Source organism: Gymnogyps californianus, chromosome 3, assembly GCF_018139145.2.
Source record: "Gymnogyps californianus isolate 813 chromosome 3, ASM1813914v2, whole genome shotgun sequence".
Classification (NCBI taxonomy): Eukaryota; Metazoa; Chordata; class Aves; order Accipitriformes; family Cathartidae; genus Gymnogyps; species Gymnogyps californianus.
In genome coordinates, this window is record NC_059473.1 from 93,200,728 (window position 1) to 93,218,121 (window position 17,394).

The following is a 17,394-nucleotide window of genomic DNA, read 5'->3' on the forward strand; positions in this document are numbered from 1 at the left end:
GTAGGCATTTAATCGAAGACCCATAAAATAAGGTGGCGGTGCTTACTGCTTTCCATTGATTCTATGGGGAGCTAGATGACTACATCTTGCCCTTAGAACTGTAATCATACTCCAGGCCATGTCAGTCCCTCCCTTGATTCTCAGGTTACATGTGTCTCAGGTGGTCCAGCTTCCCTGTGCTCAAAGGATTGAACAGAACGCCATGCTCTATATGCAGACATTGTAAATACAGTGCTTAGATTTATTTTCATTGTATATGTAAAAGGCCAAAATCAAAATAGCTCATGTGGCAAACGGACAGAGATGCAATATGCTGGCATATATCTTGACATCCTTTCTGAAGACACAGAGGGATTCTCAGTTGAAATCAGTTACACCTACAAAACTAAATGAAGCCTGTCTGATTCAATGCTACCATCATGTTTGTAACATTTTGTGTATATTGCCAGATTTTCAGGAAAAATTCCAGCAATCATTTCAGGATCACGCTGTATTTCATCACTGTGTTAGACTGCCTTGTAGAGTCTTGTGCCCCTATCTTCTTCGGAAGTCTGTTTTTCTTGCCGAAATTTCATCTCTCTTAATGTAACATGGAGGTCATGTGGCCCCAGATACATTATAAAAGGCACAGTCTTGTTAATATAAAAAGAGTGAGAAGCGAAAAATCTGAATTACAGCTCCTTTGTGGCCAAATCACCACAAGAGAGAATTAAAGAAATGAATAGACTTTATCACTTCCAGTCTCCTTCTCTGAGGTAGTGTCAAACACAGCTAGATCAATCCTGACATGTTCACTCTGAAAAATGTCTGCTGAAGGAAATTTCACTTACTCTCTGATCCACTTACTCGCCTGCCCACTGAGTCTGCAGATAAAAATGTCCAGACAAACTAGACTATCTAGACTCTACAGAGTACAGCCCTTTCTGCACTATGTAACAATACTGTCATCAGCACCACACAAACAAGGAAATTTACCTTTCCTGTCTAACATGGGGCTAATTAATGTAATTTGACATCCACCTACACATATATATATAAAAGTGTATATGTTTAGTTTCAACACATCAAAAATATGATCTTACTCCAAAAAAGGGCAAATACATAACACTGTAATCTATGAGATAGCGAAATTAATATTTTGCTATTCTCAGAGCTGGTGGGACCTCAGTTGGAAAATAATTTTCAGTTTTAGAGACTGAGACTTCAGAAGAGATGCAGATATGTGAAAAGAGTGCAGAGAAGATCCAGAAAAAAAAGATAAAGTTTTGTTTACATATGTTGAAAATTCATGAATAAGCATACGCATGAGAATGTGGAGCAACCGTTGAAAATGAGCTCCTCTGAATGACTATAAGACACTTAAGATATCTAAGACCTTCTAGAAAAAATTTGTCAAATACTTTTTCCTAGTTTCCCCCAAAACTTTGCTAAGGCCACAGTTTATGCAGTGGAAAATCCCTTGTGTGAATTTGTTTATGGCCAAAAATGCCCCCTTATTTGCTTCTAGGAGGCCACGTTTCTTAAGATGAGCTCTTTAGCATTGTAGAGCTGAGGAGCTGTTGTCAGGTATCTAATGCCTTTAAAAAGTGAAATAATCCTTAAAAGGCAAAAAAGCTTTAAAAAGGCAAGTAAGTTTTAACTATACATGACATCTCACATCAGTGCTTCCTTTTGTTTAATGTTACTAAAGGGTATTTTGTTATCACTTTTTTCACAAACATTCTTTTGAAAGATCTCAGTATTTTAGTTCTAATAATCTAAACAAACAACAGTGAGCACAACTGGGAGCACGCTTCTTTATTTGCATTTGCCACTGGAAAATTAGAGAGAAGAAACCCTGCGGAGTTAACAAGTTATTGGGAAGCTGTAGTTGAGCACAACCCATTAGAAAGAAAATGTGGGTCTTTTTGATATTTTGGCACTATTTCATGCACATAGGAAAAAACAGCACAGGCTGCAGTAGAAGAGTCAGCTATAATTTGTGGTGCTATTAACGTGAAGAATTATGCAAGTAGACTTTCAGCCAGTTACCGAGGCCCTTTGCAGGTTAAAAATACCTCTACACTTTTTTGCTACCTATCTGTTTTGCTACATGTCTATGGAAGTAACATGTTCATAAAGTATTTAGGTCTTTTGCCACTCTTTCATTGACAAGATAATAATCCATGAGGTTGAGTCTCAGCCTACTATTTCTGGAAATACATAGTTTGTGCTTCTGGAAGATCATGACTTAATCTTGACTAAAGTGGTTTCAGGGATTTGTTTGTTTCCTTTGTGTTGGTGTGTCAATACAACTAGGTGACATTCAGGTGTGCTGTAAGAGCCCATGGTTGCTGGAGGAATAAAGCACCAGTTGTCACCATGTCATTAACTTTTGTAAGGCTGCATGGTAAGTGAAGACAGCAGTTGGTTAAACCCACATCAAATCTTTAGGAGGCATAAAAGGATATAATCTAAGACACATATTTGTGCCACTGGTAGAAATGTAAAGTGTCGCTTGAATTTGGTGTAAGCATAGGAGCTTCAGATTTTGCAGTTTATTTTGATTCTCATTTAATGACCAATGATATCTGTCTTTAAATTCCAGGAATAGGTTATTTAGTATGCTCAAAGACACATTAGAGTAATTTAAGAATGTAGAACTCTTTTCAACTCTCTTTATGAAAAGTTTTGAAAGCAATATAGAAAATCAGTACCTCCTTTGCTGCTGTCTGTTTCTCATACTCTCACAAACCCTCACAAACTTGTGATTTTGTTTCTGGCTGCATCTCTGTACAGTGGTGCATTGGCATGTGGTCAGCCTGATTTCTCAATATGCATAGTTTCAAAGTCCAAATCTGGCACAGGAAAATGTGTTCTATGGTTCATTTGGTTGCACTGCCCAAGCCACTATCAAATGACAGCTTCAGTGCTAAAACTGAGACCATTGACTTGTGCTTGAGCTGAGAAAGGACAATCCTGGAGATGGAGAGGTCACTGCCTTCCTCTAAAGATCGAGGAAGTACAGATTCATCTTCCTCCTTAATATCCTTTTCTGATAAGCTTTTCTGAAGGGCAACCCCTTCTCTGGCATGCTTTCTGGGAGCTCTGAGGGTATTTGAGGAACAGCGACCGTAAGGAGAGGAGGCAGGTCTGGAAATCCCATTAGCCCAGCCAAGCTGGCTCCAAGTGAGCTGGGGGCCAGCGTACGTGTCGGCCAAGAATAGGAGATTAACCACAGGCAGCGCTTCCACTCTGCTGCTGCTTTATGTGGAAAATTTCACAGTTGATTTTCTGAAGGAAGAAAAAAACCAAAAAGAGAAGGTAGTCCAAATGCTTTTCAATGGTCAGCAATAGGAGCTGATTAAATGATGAAATTTGAAACGTTATCTAATGGTGATTGTCTCCTTTTTCATGTTCATACAATTGCCATGAACAAATTATACACACAGAAAAAACTTTGCAGTTAAAGTGGAGGGACAGCATCAAACTGGCCACAGTTTCTGTGTAACTTAATGAGTTCTGGGGTTCTCTGACATGCTTTTGCTGTGCAGACAATGTATGTCAGCATGCCCTGTAACTCTTAGGGTGTTTGTTCCTTTTCTGAGAGGAAAAGAAGTACAGTAATGGAGGATTTTCTTTTTCTGGTCCTTCAGGCTTATAGGCTGTATGGTAAAGAGGAAGGCAGAGCTGACACTAATAGCCAGGAGATTCAAGGAAAGACATGGTCTCTGTTTAGGCCAGGGCCCCATTGCAATGCACTTCTCCAGGAATAATGTCAGCATGAGGTGTAAAGAAACAGCAAACCAGAGTGCCTCTTCCCATGAGACATCACCTGCTTCTGCTCTCAGAAGAAGTACAAAAGAGAGAGATGTGGTTAAAGTAACTCCTCGCTAATCAGGCAGTTCACTGCCATGCTGGAGCTAGGAGTCTGAGGCTGCTGTGGATTACTCAGCACATCTGGATAAAGAAGCCAACATGAAGCAGTGGAGCTGTTGAAGCTGAACAGCTTCAACACTGAAGCCGTGGTGGACTAATGGCAGGCAGCAGGAGCTCCTGAACCCGCAGTGCCAAGGGCAGGATTGAATGACGTAGATAAGACCTCAACTATCAGCCTTTTCGACATAAGATTATTCCAGTTTTGCTGGGGTTTCTGGAGTGGATATGATACCCCTCTGTACCTTTGCAAGAGCGTAACAAATGCCTGACAGGGACAAACCAGTGGCCAATTGAAGGAACCGCTCTGTCTCTGGCAGAAGGGGAGCACACAAGCTTGGCTACTGTCTGCAGTGCACCCCCTGGCAGCTCCCAGTATCCACTGTCACTGGATTAGCAATGATAGGGATATCGCATTCCCGTTGGTATCTCTCAGCCTGACACCCAAAAATCTACTCATTTATTTTTTGAACCTTCTGACACTGCCTGCCTCCATGATCTCCTACAGCAGCGGGGGCAGCCCCAGCCCCGGGCATTGGGCGCCTCCTGAGAATGGGGATGAGCTGAGGCTGGGCACCAGAACCAGACACAGCATTGAAGGTGTGAGTGCACAACGGTTTTATCTGATTGGAGATGAGGTTTTCTGTTGCTGTGGCTTTGTTTTCGTGGCTTTTTTCCTTCTTTTTTTCTCCTCAATGGTCCTCTTGATATGACCAGTTCTTTGTTGGCTTTTTTTGACTGTTTTTGCACTTCGAGCTGACGTTTATAGATAATTGTCAGTGATAACTTTGAGGTCTCTTTCCTGCATTGCAACCACCAGTTATGAGCTCAGTGTCACCTAAGTATAGTTTAGATTATTTTCTCTAGGTGCATTTTGAAGCAAATAACTTATTCTTTGGACCTAAACATAGATGAAGTAATTTTGTGTACATAGACTTCTCTCAGCTTAAATGAGAAGGTAATGTACTACCTTCTTCCTCATTCTTTCTTACCCCTTCCAGGTCTATACAAGCAGGTGTAATTCATTCATGCATCTGACTGCTGTAAAGAGATATGGTAAAGAAATCTGAGACAATGTTAAATTAAGTTGTGTACAATACTGTGGCAAGTAAAGAGTTGCAAAATTTCCCAGAAAAGAAATTTAAAAATAAATAATAATTAGCTTTATTTGGGTTCCTCAGTGCTAAGGACACTTAAATAAAGTCAACTGGATGTTAAAGATATTGTAATCAGGAGTAAAAACACAGTAAAAGGAGAGGCTGAGCAAAACCAAGGTGGGAACTGAAAACTGAAGAACCACCAAGCAAGTTACAGGAATCGCCCTGTCCTGTGACTGAAAGTCTGACAACATGGTCATGGAGAAGATATTCCTTGCTTGTGCAACACAAATTGCTTTGTTAGTCAGTTTTATTTCCTGTGACAATAGATCAGTGTACTACATATGGCTGGAAAGTTCAGAGGTCTTATTATTACTGCTTGCCCACCTAAAATCAGTGGTACAACACACTGTCCTTCCAGGAATGTCCCGTATATGGTGTGTATCAATCAAGGAAAGGCTATAGATAAGATAAAGCCTTTTTAAGTAAGTAATACATTAATGTATGCTGAAGTCTTCTTTCTACTATTTTGGTGGTGCCAACAGACCTCCAAAGGAGCCGAGAAGATTCTGTTTTTTAGGAAAGTCCTTGAACAGTTAAACATACCATCCCTGGCCTGAATGCAGACCCTGACAACAAATTCTACTGGAGTAAGTCTCATATAGTCCCTCTGCTCTTCCCAGTCAGACAACTTTGAGCAAAGAGACTGGAATAGGAAACCAGGCAGTGATCTTCAGCAGGGACCTTCAGGCACCGCTGTCCCTGTAGATTTCATGCTCAGCATGCCAGACCTTGTGCCATTTCCACTTTCCTGTCTTTCTTCATCTCCAACACCTTCCACAGTCTTCCAGCTAACAAAGCACTCTGGAGGTGATTCACAACCTTGTCTTATAAAGTAAACTACAAAACCAAAAGCGAACTAGTTAACACTGAAATTGGGTGTTTGAAGCTGATCTGCTCACTTGTTCTGTCCATCAGCCATATCTTTATCTTATGGGTTGTTTCATCTTTTTAGAGACTTAGCTTTTCAGGGTACAAACTCTCATCTCCATTTGTCTAGTACCTGTCTGGGTCCTTTTCTTGGCTTGGCCCTAGTCATTTATATACTGAACATGAAAAATAAATGAAAAAGAAGAGCAGAAATGCTGTGAGCAAAATGAGGTAGAGCCCTGCTCATAGACAAAAATATATGCCATTACTCCAACTGAATATGGGAATGTCATCTATTTTCTCAGAGGTGTGCAAACACATGTCTGTAATTCAAAGATGTATGACTAACACATGTGCATGTTTCTCTTTAGACCTGGTTGAGATCTAAAAAGGCTGATGCTTGGACTTGATTTATGCATTGCACATCTTTATCTCTTCATTATGGTAATCCTTGTTGTCAAACTGCAATGATTTAAATGTTAATCATATTTAGTATCATCTGCACTATATATTATACTTCCTCATAATTTCCAAAAACTACTCTTCATATAAAGAAAAGTAATATACATTTTAAAGAACGGGTGCAGACACTGATGATATATGTAGTCAAATGTGCTCACTTCCCCCAAACACACTCCCATGAGCGGAGAACACCAAAAACATGTGTTTTCTCCAGGGAATGCAGCACAACTGTAATATTAATTTACTTTCATGATTTTTCTCAGGTTGTCTGTCTTTCCATGAGTCGATGTGGTAGGAATGTACTATGGAGTCATCAGTTTCCTTAAAAAAAAGGAGAAAGCAGTTTTCTGACACCTGTACCGTCATTGAGACACTCGCTGCCCATTGCTTTGGAAAATCTGAAGACAGCTCTGCCTCTGATGAGCCTTTCTAGGCTACACAGCCACTACTGCATGCCCTGTGACTAGACTAAAAAGCTTAGTCAAGACTGGATGGATCTTCAGCACAGACACACAGCCATCTGGGAAGCTTAACTTCATTTCTGCAAAAAAATATTTGATGTTTTGAAAAGGCCTTTTTGGGGATGAAAACACAAACTCTCTGTTTCCACTACAGGAACATGTCCATGTTTCTGAAACACATTGTGCTCTCCAGGTTCCCTTGCTCTACAACACCCTGCTGAGGAGCACTGGAGCCTGGGAGCTAGTGAAGCGCCCTGGAGCCTGGCTGCCTGCATCTACCTGGGGGTGTCATAGGACCAGGGAACTGCAAGGAGCCCAGCCAACAGACTCTGTCACATGAGCCGCCAACAAGCTAGGGAGCCAGGTGGTCATGAACCCCATTTCCCTGTGGGAAAACTGTCCGTCATGAAATTTCCTAGTATATCTTCCTAGAACAAAAATTCTCCAGTTTTTATGCTGAAACAAGAAAGCGATACAGTTTTTTTGCTGCGCAGAGTCCATCTTCAGTAATAGAGGAAAGGAAAACATAGCTACAGCACTATGCTACTGGGTCACAATCCCAAGATTACATGCAGAAATCTATTACCCTTAGTAAAAAGATAATACAATTGATATGTGAGTATTTTAGAAATTAAGTAAGTGATGGGTTCTGTTCAGTATGATCACCAAAGCCACCATTTTCATTACTTGGATAGTTGGTGGCTATTTGCAGGTTCCAGAATGTTTAGTGAATTTTCCAAAGACTTTCAAATTGAAAGAATCTTCCTTTTCAAATGTAAAGTCATTAGTCTGCTTTCAAAACACTGCTTTCTTCCTCAGGGAGCATTCAGAGTACCTTTGGAGTTAGAGGAAAGCAAAATTATTAATACTGACTTTAATCATTACTGCCTCAGTATTAATAATATTCTCTTGTAAACAGGAGAGTGTCACTAGAAGGCATTAAAAAGATCCAAACAGAACCACAGAATCGTTTATATAGGACCCAGAAAGGACTTCTGAAGCAGGGCCAGCTTTGAAGCTAGATCCAGCTGGCTGGATCAGGTTACTCAGTCACCTCCAATTGCATTGCAATTGCCTTTGAGGATGGAGGTTCTACAACCTCTCTGGGTGATCCATTTCAGTTCTTGACTATCTTTATTGTGACAAATTATTTCCCAATAGCTAACTGGAATTTGCAACTTGTGGCCATTTTCCCTCATTATTTTGCTGTGCACCTTCAAGAAGAGTCTGGCTTCATCTTCTCTATAATCTCCCATTAGATAGATGGGATCAGCGTTAAGATTCCCCCCTTAACCTTGTCTTCTTCAAAGAAGCACAAACCCATCTCTTTCAATCCCTTTGTGTGTGTCATGTGCCTCCTAATCTTCACAGTGACCTTACCCTGGACCCTCCAGTTTGTCAACCTCTTTCTTGTACTGGGGAGTCCAAACCTGGACACTTCCAGATGTAGCTCACAAGGGCTGAATAGAGGGAAATGAACAAATAATCATTTTCCTTATCTGTTAGCTACACTCTTGCTCAGTATGATATTAACCTTCATTGCTGCAAAGGCAGCCTGCTGATTAATGCTTGCCTTGTTAACTGCCAGGAACCCAGGTTGTCTTCTGCAAAGCTGCTTTTTTCCCAGTCAGATCCCAGCCTGCACTGCTGCATGGGGTTATTCTACCCCAGATGCAGAACTTTGTATTTACTTCTTTTTAACTACATGAGGTTCTTGTCTGCCCATTTCTCCAGCCTGTCCAGGTCTGTCTGAATAGCAGCCCTGGCCTCCTCCATGCTGGCTGCTCCTCATGATGTAGTATTGCCCACAGACTTGCAGAGGGTGTATTCCATCCCTGCAGCCACTGAACAGTATCAGCCTCTGGGGAACACCATTTGGAACTGGCTTCTGGTTAGACTTCATATTGCAAAACCCTCTGTGCCTGTCAAGTACTCATACATCAGACTGTAGAAAGTATAGTGTTTGGGGTTATCTGTCCACTACTGCTATTTAACAGAAACTGATTAAAATGGTTTTTTCCCACTTCCTCACTGATTTCTGTTCCTGAAAATATTCTCCACTCATATCAAGAAACCCTCCAGTTTAACCAACTCTGTTGACACATGCTTTTGAACACTCCTATTATCTGACCTTCAGCTTTCCTATTTTACTAGCTGAAACAGAACCAAAACCCAAGCACCATTGAAAGTGCAGTTATCTGCTACCACGAGATAGCAGGGGGCACATACACACATAGTAGAAGGGAAGAGAATCAACATCTTCTGGCTGCTTGCAAACTCACACTGTCTCTTAGAGGCTTGCATTTGCTCTGCCGATTTAAGCATGAATGACAAACAGCAACAGAAAACATTATATTATACTGTATTCTCAAATGCTAAATACATATATGGATTTCATTAGATTTTCATTAGTTCAGTGGAAAGCCCATCTGTGAACTCCAGTGAACACAATGCAGTAACGTGGAGTCCAAACAGAACATCTGGTAAACTCTAGAGAAAGTTCAAACAGAAACTAGTCTGAGACTGACTTTGGAAAAAGAAAATTTTAACATGAAGAAAAAGCACTCTTCCAATTCGTGACTCAATAAAAAAACACCCTGTTCATTAACATGCACTTAGCATAATAGAAATGGTACCGTACAAAAAGAACTTGTTTACATTCATTAGGAATAAACTCTGAGTATTTCATTTTAGTAATGCACTCCATCATGCAAAATAGGTTGCTTTATTTCACTGAGAAACCCTGCATCCATTTATATGAGAATTCAATTAATTTCCACTTTTAAGGCACTACTGACACTAGTTATACTGTGTTACAGACATACTCGCACCAAAATGCCTGTAGGTTTTTAAAAAGCACTTTAAGGCAATTCCAACCAAATATCTTAGGGCCTGCTGATTCTCTGTGATAGAGCATAAATTGGACCAAGAAACTGTTGTCAATGATGACAGGAACTACTGAGCACTGAAGTGACAAATGCAGCCCTTAAATAAGCTTTTGTTATTCACTTCTTTGTTCCATGAAGTGACCCAAGATCATATAGCTGCCCCAGCCACTGGCCCCTACCAAACACCATTGCTCCCAGCATGAGATAACTTTTACTTAGCAGCCGGCTGACAGCCTGAAACAGGAATTGGTGGTATTTGTTAAGAAAGCACTGTCCTTTATCAGTTCTAGCAGTTTAACAGAATTTGCAGTAAGTTAGCCTATATAAAAGTTGAAGATAGATGACAATGTCAAAGCATTTGGATTGTGGATTTTTTGTCTTTCTTTTCCTGTATGAGGATAGACTGTTTGCTGGGAAGGCGTTTCTTGCTGAAAAACAAAGGGCTTTAAAAATACCAGGTTCATACAAGCAGTGGAAAGCCAAAATACATATTTAACTTCTTTTCCACTGCTTACTCTGTGCCTTAAAGTTTTCAGGCTCAGCTAATATGGGAGAACTCCAAAATGTAAGATTTCTCTCACTGGTGTAGACAGATTATAAAGTCAGTTTCAGAACAATGTAACCACAACAATCCTAGCTGTGATGACATCCATAAATCTTCATACCGGGGGAGAATGAGGTGTTAAATCAGGTATATTTATAATGCAATTTGTTCATGAAATCTTAAGTTGGCAACTGAAGGGAACGATTCATATGTACTTATTTTGCTCAAAATTACAAGAGCAGATATTATCATAAAACCTGAATGTGTGATTTTCCTCTATTTTTAGGTATATTGAAGGCCTAGAAAATGTCAAGAAAATGTATTTTTCTGGAAAAATCTGTGCTGTGGACATGAACAAGTTGAATGAGATTTCCAGAGCACTGGACCAGCTTGTCAGCTGGTGTAAATTAGTGCAATTTTAGCTTACTCAAAGAATGTATCCTAGCATCAGCTGATAGCTCTGTGAAATAAAAAAAAAAAGAAATTGTAAGAACATTTTTAACTGTTTCTTTTTAGGTTAAAAGTTTGACATGAATCACGTGTACAAGAGGTTTCCTGAGATTTTCCTTTTTGTGCCTCATTAAGAAAGCTTAATTGAAGTTAAGTGTCTAAAAAGAATTCTGATTTTCTTTATTCCTAGAACAAAGAAAAGCTGTATTAGTGTTACAACCATTTCAAAAGTTTATTATATTTTATCTTTTTAATGAAAATACCAAAATTAGCTAGAAATTGGATCATTTAATCCACTAACTGCTCTTTAGCAACTGAAAAACTTGTGTAGAGGTTGAGTGTTCAGACACTGAACACTGTCATTGTGTAAGAAAACATGTTTCTTCCAAACTTTAAGAAGAAAGAAAGGATTAACACATGCACCATTCTAGTTGTTCTCAATTACAGCTGAATCAGTGTTTTTTCCTTATCCTGTTACATTTTTGATGTCCAGGGTTTTTTTGTGACAGAGGCCCCCAATGCTGTTTTATTCTGCCATTTTTTATTTGCTCCTTTTTGTTATATAAATTCTACTTCTTGTATAAGAAGACAATATTCCTTCTGCCATTTTCTTTGTTGTTGGTTGTATTTTAATAATGATTTATTATTGTCTCTCATCTTAAAACAGATATAATCTTCTGATATCTTTACTGGATTCTTCTGAATTATTCCCTCTATCCCCCTTCACTTATCCTGCAAGTGAAGCATGCCAGTGACGCTTCCTTACTTGCAGAAGTAGACTATGTGGCCTTCAAAATACTCTGCCACAGTATCTATCACTCCAATGCAGAGAGGGGGGAAGTCCTTTCAATCCACTGTCATACTTAATGACTTGTTCGTATCATGTCTGTAGGATTAGAGCCCACATTGATGCTAATTCTGTAATATTATGAAGTTTGAGTGAGTAGCAAGTTGTATTTGTAGGTAGAGTGCAGGCTGAAGAAGTAAAGGGACTTCACTGGGTTTTTAATGGGTTTTGAAACTTGCCTAGCTTGTCAATAAGGAGCATTGGACCTCACAGTGAGTAAACAACTTTTCAATGCTTGATGAAACAAGGAAATAGTTGTTAGCTATTTCTATTCATTTTCTTGGCAGGTAAGAACCATATGGGGTCCTTCCCAAAGGACATTAACATTTCCAAACTGGGAGACAGCAGGCAATGGGCTGATGAGAGCAAAGCCCAGATCACAACTGAGTCAGTGAATCATAAGTAGATGATTCAAAGATTGAATTTGAATCCATCCCCAAATATAAGACTAGGAAAAGAAATGTAGTTCCCTAAGTCTATTTGGATCCCCAACTCTATTTTATAAGCATGTGAATAAATAGGACGATATGAGGACAAGCACGTCATATAACTCCCCTCACAGTGGGGAATTCTGAGAGGCATCTTTCATTCTGGCTGCCTGACCATACAGAGTGAGACTAATTCATCTATATGCTAATTAAAGAGATGTATCACTTTCTTTTGTTCCTCTTCACTTCTTCCTCTAAACCTAGTGACTATGCAGTCTGTTTTAAATAGTGTGAATGAATACTTCTATGTGTATTAGCATTGTCCTTTAGGACAATGATCAGAAAGTATAGGGTGACCAGTGTCCCAATTCACATTATAAAGAGTAGCAGGGAGTATTCCCTGACCCACATATATTGTTTCAGAGACAGTAACAGAAGAGTCTGAGAGAAAGAAATGTCTTCTAGTGGTCATCATTAACAAGAAAAGGTGTCTAATATGCCATGAGACCACATGAAAGACAAAAGGATGAAGTGATGGTGTAAAACACTCCAGGCCCAAGAAATAGTAACAAAGCTCAGGGAACTTTCATTTCTAGAGAGTGATTTCCTCTTGAGTGTCTGACTTCCCACTATGATGACAATTTTTCCCCCTGCCCCCTAAAGTTATGTCTGAAAGCAACTTAAACATAAAGAATGAAACATTAGCTTTGTAGGTACAGACAGAGGTTCCTGCTGGTGATTGGTTTTGCAACACAGACTGCCAGTCTGTGGTTACAAGTCACTGGTGATATGAAAGAGGTCTACATGATCATGAATGGCATGGAGAGGGCAAACTGTCTGACTGCTAGCTCTTCCAACACAAGAACTAAGGGTCTGCAGATGAAACCAGCAGTAGTCAGGATCAAAACAAACAAGAGGAGGTGGCTGTGGATCATGAACGGAGACCTCCATGAGAGAGAAATCCCATTCAAAAACTCTGCATGGTTTTAAGGGGAAATCGAACAAGTACTTGGAATACAGATCTACTGTGGTTACTAGACAGAACACATTAGGTGTAAGGGATGATAAAAAGTAGTTAGCAGCTAGCAGAATACTTGGGGAAATGTTTTATGTGCCTGCTCTGTTCTTCTTCCTTCATGCTTATGTTTAAGACCACTGGTGGAGACAAGGTACTAAGCAAAACAGACCTTTAATATGAATCCATACAACTTTTCTTATGTTTCTATTCAGCTACTAGTCACTCATATATGTCTTGTTTTTCAGACTCTTACAGTTCTATATTCCCACGACTCTTTCCAAAATGGGTTCAAAGACTTCATCAATGGGGAATACATGATCATGGTAATTTTTCACGTTCTCCCCATTCTGGGGAAGACGCAGCTGTGAGATCAATTTCCCAACATAGAAAGAAACAATGTATTGTGCTTTATGCCCCATCTGTGTCATCTGAACTGTATTTTCTGTTTAAATTCTTTTTTTCTGAAGGATCATGTGTCAGTGCAAACCTCCAAAACGGAGTATTGGTTTATCTAGCTATGTTACTGCTCTTCATATTTTTGACCCTGACATCACAAATCATTAAGATATCTAAGCAATCTCTTTGTCTTTCTATTTGTCTGTTCTCAACAGATTTTGTTTCTCTTTGTTGTGCAAGTTGCTCTGAATGTGAAATAAAAATCACGTAGACTTCTTTCTATAATGAAGACTCATAAGAAAGCTGAAGAGGTAAAAGTAATCTAAAAAAAGTAAGGGAGGGGGAAAATTGCTATAAAGAAGAAAAAAGAACACAGAAAAGGGAAGATGATCACCCACTGAAAAAGGGAAGGAATGTGCAGTGGGTAAGGGTTGCCTTGACTGGTAGGTGTCTGAAATAGCCACCTCACAATAACCATGACATGATGGCTTCCTGTGAGGACACTACTTCAGTATAAAAAAGACTTTAATCCAGAATAATTAAGACTGTAGAATCAGTTTAACTGATTTAGTTTTAGCTTGGAATAAAGCTATTTTTTTTCTGAAATAATGTTTTCACATGGGAACTTGTTTGGAACAGTTAAATTCTATTGGAATACCTTCTTGGTATGAGCTTTGCTGCTCATTTCCTCCTGTGTAGATGAGGTTTCAGCATGTTTCTTCTACATGGGGTCTGTTATCAAGGCCTGATTCCGATTTCGTTTATATAGCACCATTTTATACCAACATATCCAAATAACCTTATTGGAGTCATTCTTGATTTAGTCTGGTATGAGAACAATATCAGGACTTTATGATTGTTTTAATAGATGCTTTCTCTGTTTAACAGCCAAGCTGGGAAAAAAGTTTGGGTCAAACTATAAATATTTTTTATTTCTCATCCTTGCTGAAATGAAAATAAAGTAAAAATAGTTTAATACACTACAACACATTGCATTTGGCTGGAGATGAAACATTTCATATATTCTAAGTAAAACAAAGAAGGGAGGATTCACAAAATAAAAATTCTTTAAACTGCTGCTGTTCTCTTCCTCTCCCTTTTACTCACTAGTTCAAGGTCAAACTTTTCACACATACTTGGAAAAATAGGTCCAGCTACTACAGTTTTGAACTCGTTTCAAGAAAATGCCTTAACAACCAGGCTATACACCATTCTAAGAGAAAAAGTGATGTCCTTTCCTGTGCTGTTTTTACACCCACTTTAAATAGCATTCATCATTACACAAAAGTCAGATTCATCTGATTAAATTCAGATGTTTACATCTAGATATCCTCAGCTTCCTTTACATAACAGCAAGAAATAAGTACTTTGATGACTTGATTCATCTTAAGATCTAAAATAAGGATGACATCTTTTTTTTACCTTCAAGACCTAAATGTGCATCCCCTCCTTATACCACCAAGCTCTTTTACTGTATGCCAGACAACCTTTAACATCACAGAGGACACTTCTGTCTACATTGCCCTCTACAATGCCAGATCTCCACCTGATGCATACAGACCATACAGGCACTCTGTTACTCTTTAAAAGCAATGGATGCTGAACTGGGCAGATATTGACATTTGTTCAAGTGTCCAAGATGTCCAGTTTATATATTTGTCATGCTCTTGGCTGAGGAATGCCTTGCTACTTTCCAGTTAGGAAAAGTAGCCAAGGCAAATGAAATGCAGATGCAAACATTTTTTCATAACATCTAATACAGAAAACTACAGGTGTTTTTGAGAGACAAAAGTGAGAAAATGAAATACAAATACCACTTATTCTACTTACCTGTATGATCCAAACATCTAAACAGAGCTTGTTTCTGACTGTCAACTAGGACTGGATAATCATCGTTATGCTCTTTTCCACTTCAGGTTAACCACAGGCTTGAGGCCTCTATAGCCACTATCTTCCTCTTAGGCATATTGTAACAACAGTTCAGGTGATTTAAACTTAGGATCTCTACTTCTTTTTCCTGAATGTGGAATGAGTCCTGACAGGAGGCACAAGTGTAACATGGAGACCTGTAGACACAGTGGATGTTTAAAACAAAGTAGTTCATGCAAAGCACAGTAGTTACAACAGGAGTATCCTAACACTTCACCTCACAAAATCTTACAGCTTGATGGCACTCAAGAGGGAGGTGGAAGACACTGAGTCAAATATTTAGAGTGGACTGAGACTTTGTCCTGGTTTCAGCTGGGATAGAGTCAACTCTCTTCTTAGTAGCTGGTACAGTGCTGTGGTTTGGATTTAGTGTGAGAATAATGTTGATAACACTCTGAGGTTTTAGTTGTTGCTAAGTAGCGCTTATCTTAAGCCAAGGACTTTTCAGTTTCCCATGCTCTGCCAGCAAGCAGGTGTGCAAGAAGCTGGGAGGGAGCATAGCCGGGGCAGCTGACCTGAACTAGCCAAAGGGGTATTCCATACCATAGAATGTCATGCCCAGTATATAAACAGGGGGGAGTTGGCCAGCAGGAATGGATCACTGCGCGGGCATAGGTGAGCAGGTGGTGAGCAATTGCATTGTGCATCACTTGTCTTTTCTTGGGTTTTATTTCTTTTTTGTTTGTTTGTTATATTCCTTTTCATTACAATTACTATTATTATATTAGTAGTAGTAGTAGTAGTGTATTTTTTTTTACTTTAGTTTTTAAACTCTTCTTATCTCAACCCATGAGTTTTACCTTTTTTTTTTCCCCTCCTCCCCATCCCACTGGGAGGGGGAAGAGGGAAACGGCTGCTTGGTCCTTAGTTGCTGGCTGGGGTTAAAGCACAACAGACTTGAAGGCCCTGCCTGTCAGATGGTTTATGTAGCCACATGGATATTTAAACACTAAAGGCAATGCCTCTAAAACCCTCATGTAAGACCTATTCTACTCCATTTTCACATAGCCCTTGGCAGAAAGAAAGCTGGTGAAGCAATCCTTTTTTACCACTAACAACATCAAAGTGTGAATTCAGGAGTCTCAAACATACGTTTGAAATTTGTTGGTTAAAGGAGAGAAGAAAATCTGCATGCACTAGTACCCAGTCCAGCACTTTTCCCCCCTACAGTTATGTGGATGTAGACATATAAAACAAATTGATTCACAATTAATAAATTCAGACTAAATTTGTAAATTTTGCAAGAATGACTGAAACTGTATTTAATTTGAAGACATCCAACACTTGAAAAATAGTTTTAACTCTAAGAATAATTAGTCTGAGATGCACTCAGTAGCTCTCCCAAATAATGGACAAATCTGCTGCCCCCTATTTGTTTTGTGTCACCCTTAATTCCCTCAGCAGCCTACAGGATTCACAGCTAGCCTAGATAGCTCTACACTAGACTATGGTCACATCCATGACCGCAATAAGGATATAAATGCTTCAATTACCTGGCAACAAGGGGAGGTCTGCTGTGTAACAACACAATGTTGATTTCATATGCTGTGTACACATTTTTAAGGTGTTATCTAGTTGCATAAATTATAACATCTCCTTCCCCCATCTCAGCTTGTATAAATCAGTATTAGAAAAAGCATTTGGGATGACCCAAATGAAAATTCAGGGAGTGAATGAAGTGTCCCTTTCTTTTTCTCTAAGTAGATCCTAATCTCAGTAGAGAAAGCAGTCCACTACTGATGCCAGGAAAGAGGAGGAGGGCGAGAATTGTGCTGCAGAGGATTTGTGAGGTGTGGAGCTATTTTAATATTGCTGGATGAAAAATCTGTTACTAAAATAAGAGTAGGGAATGAATCCACCTCCACCAAAGTGGAGGAATGTTGGCTTCAATAGTTTTAAATGCTCCAATAAAAATGCTACTTTTTCATAATTCTGTGTTCACTTTCAACTTGGTCTCCATAAATTGCTGACACTTGATGAAAGCTTTGCCCTAGGCATTTCATTTTCATTATCAGTATTTTGTGTTTGA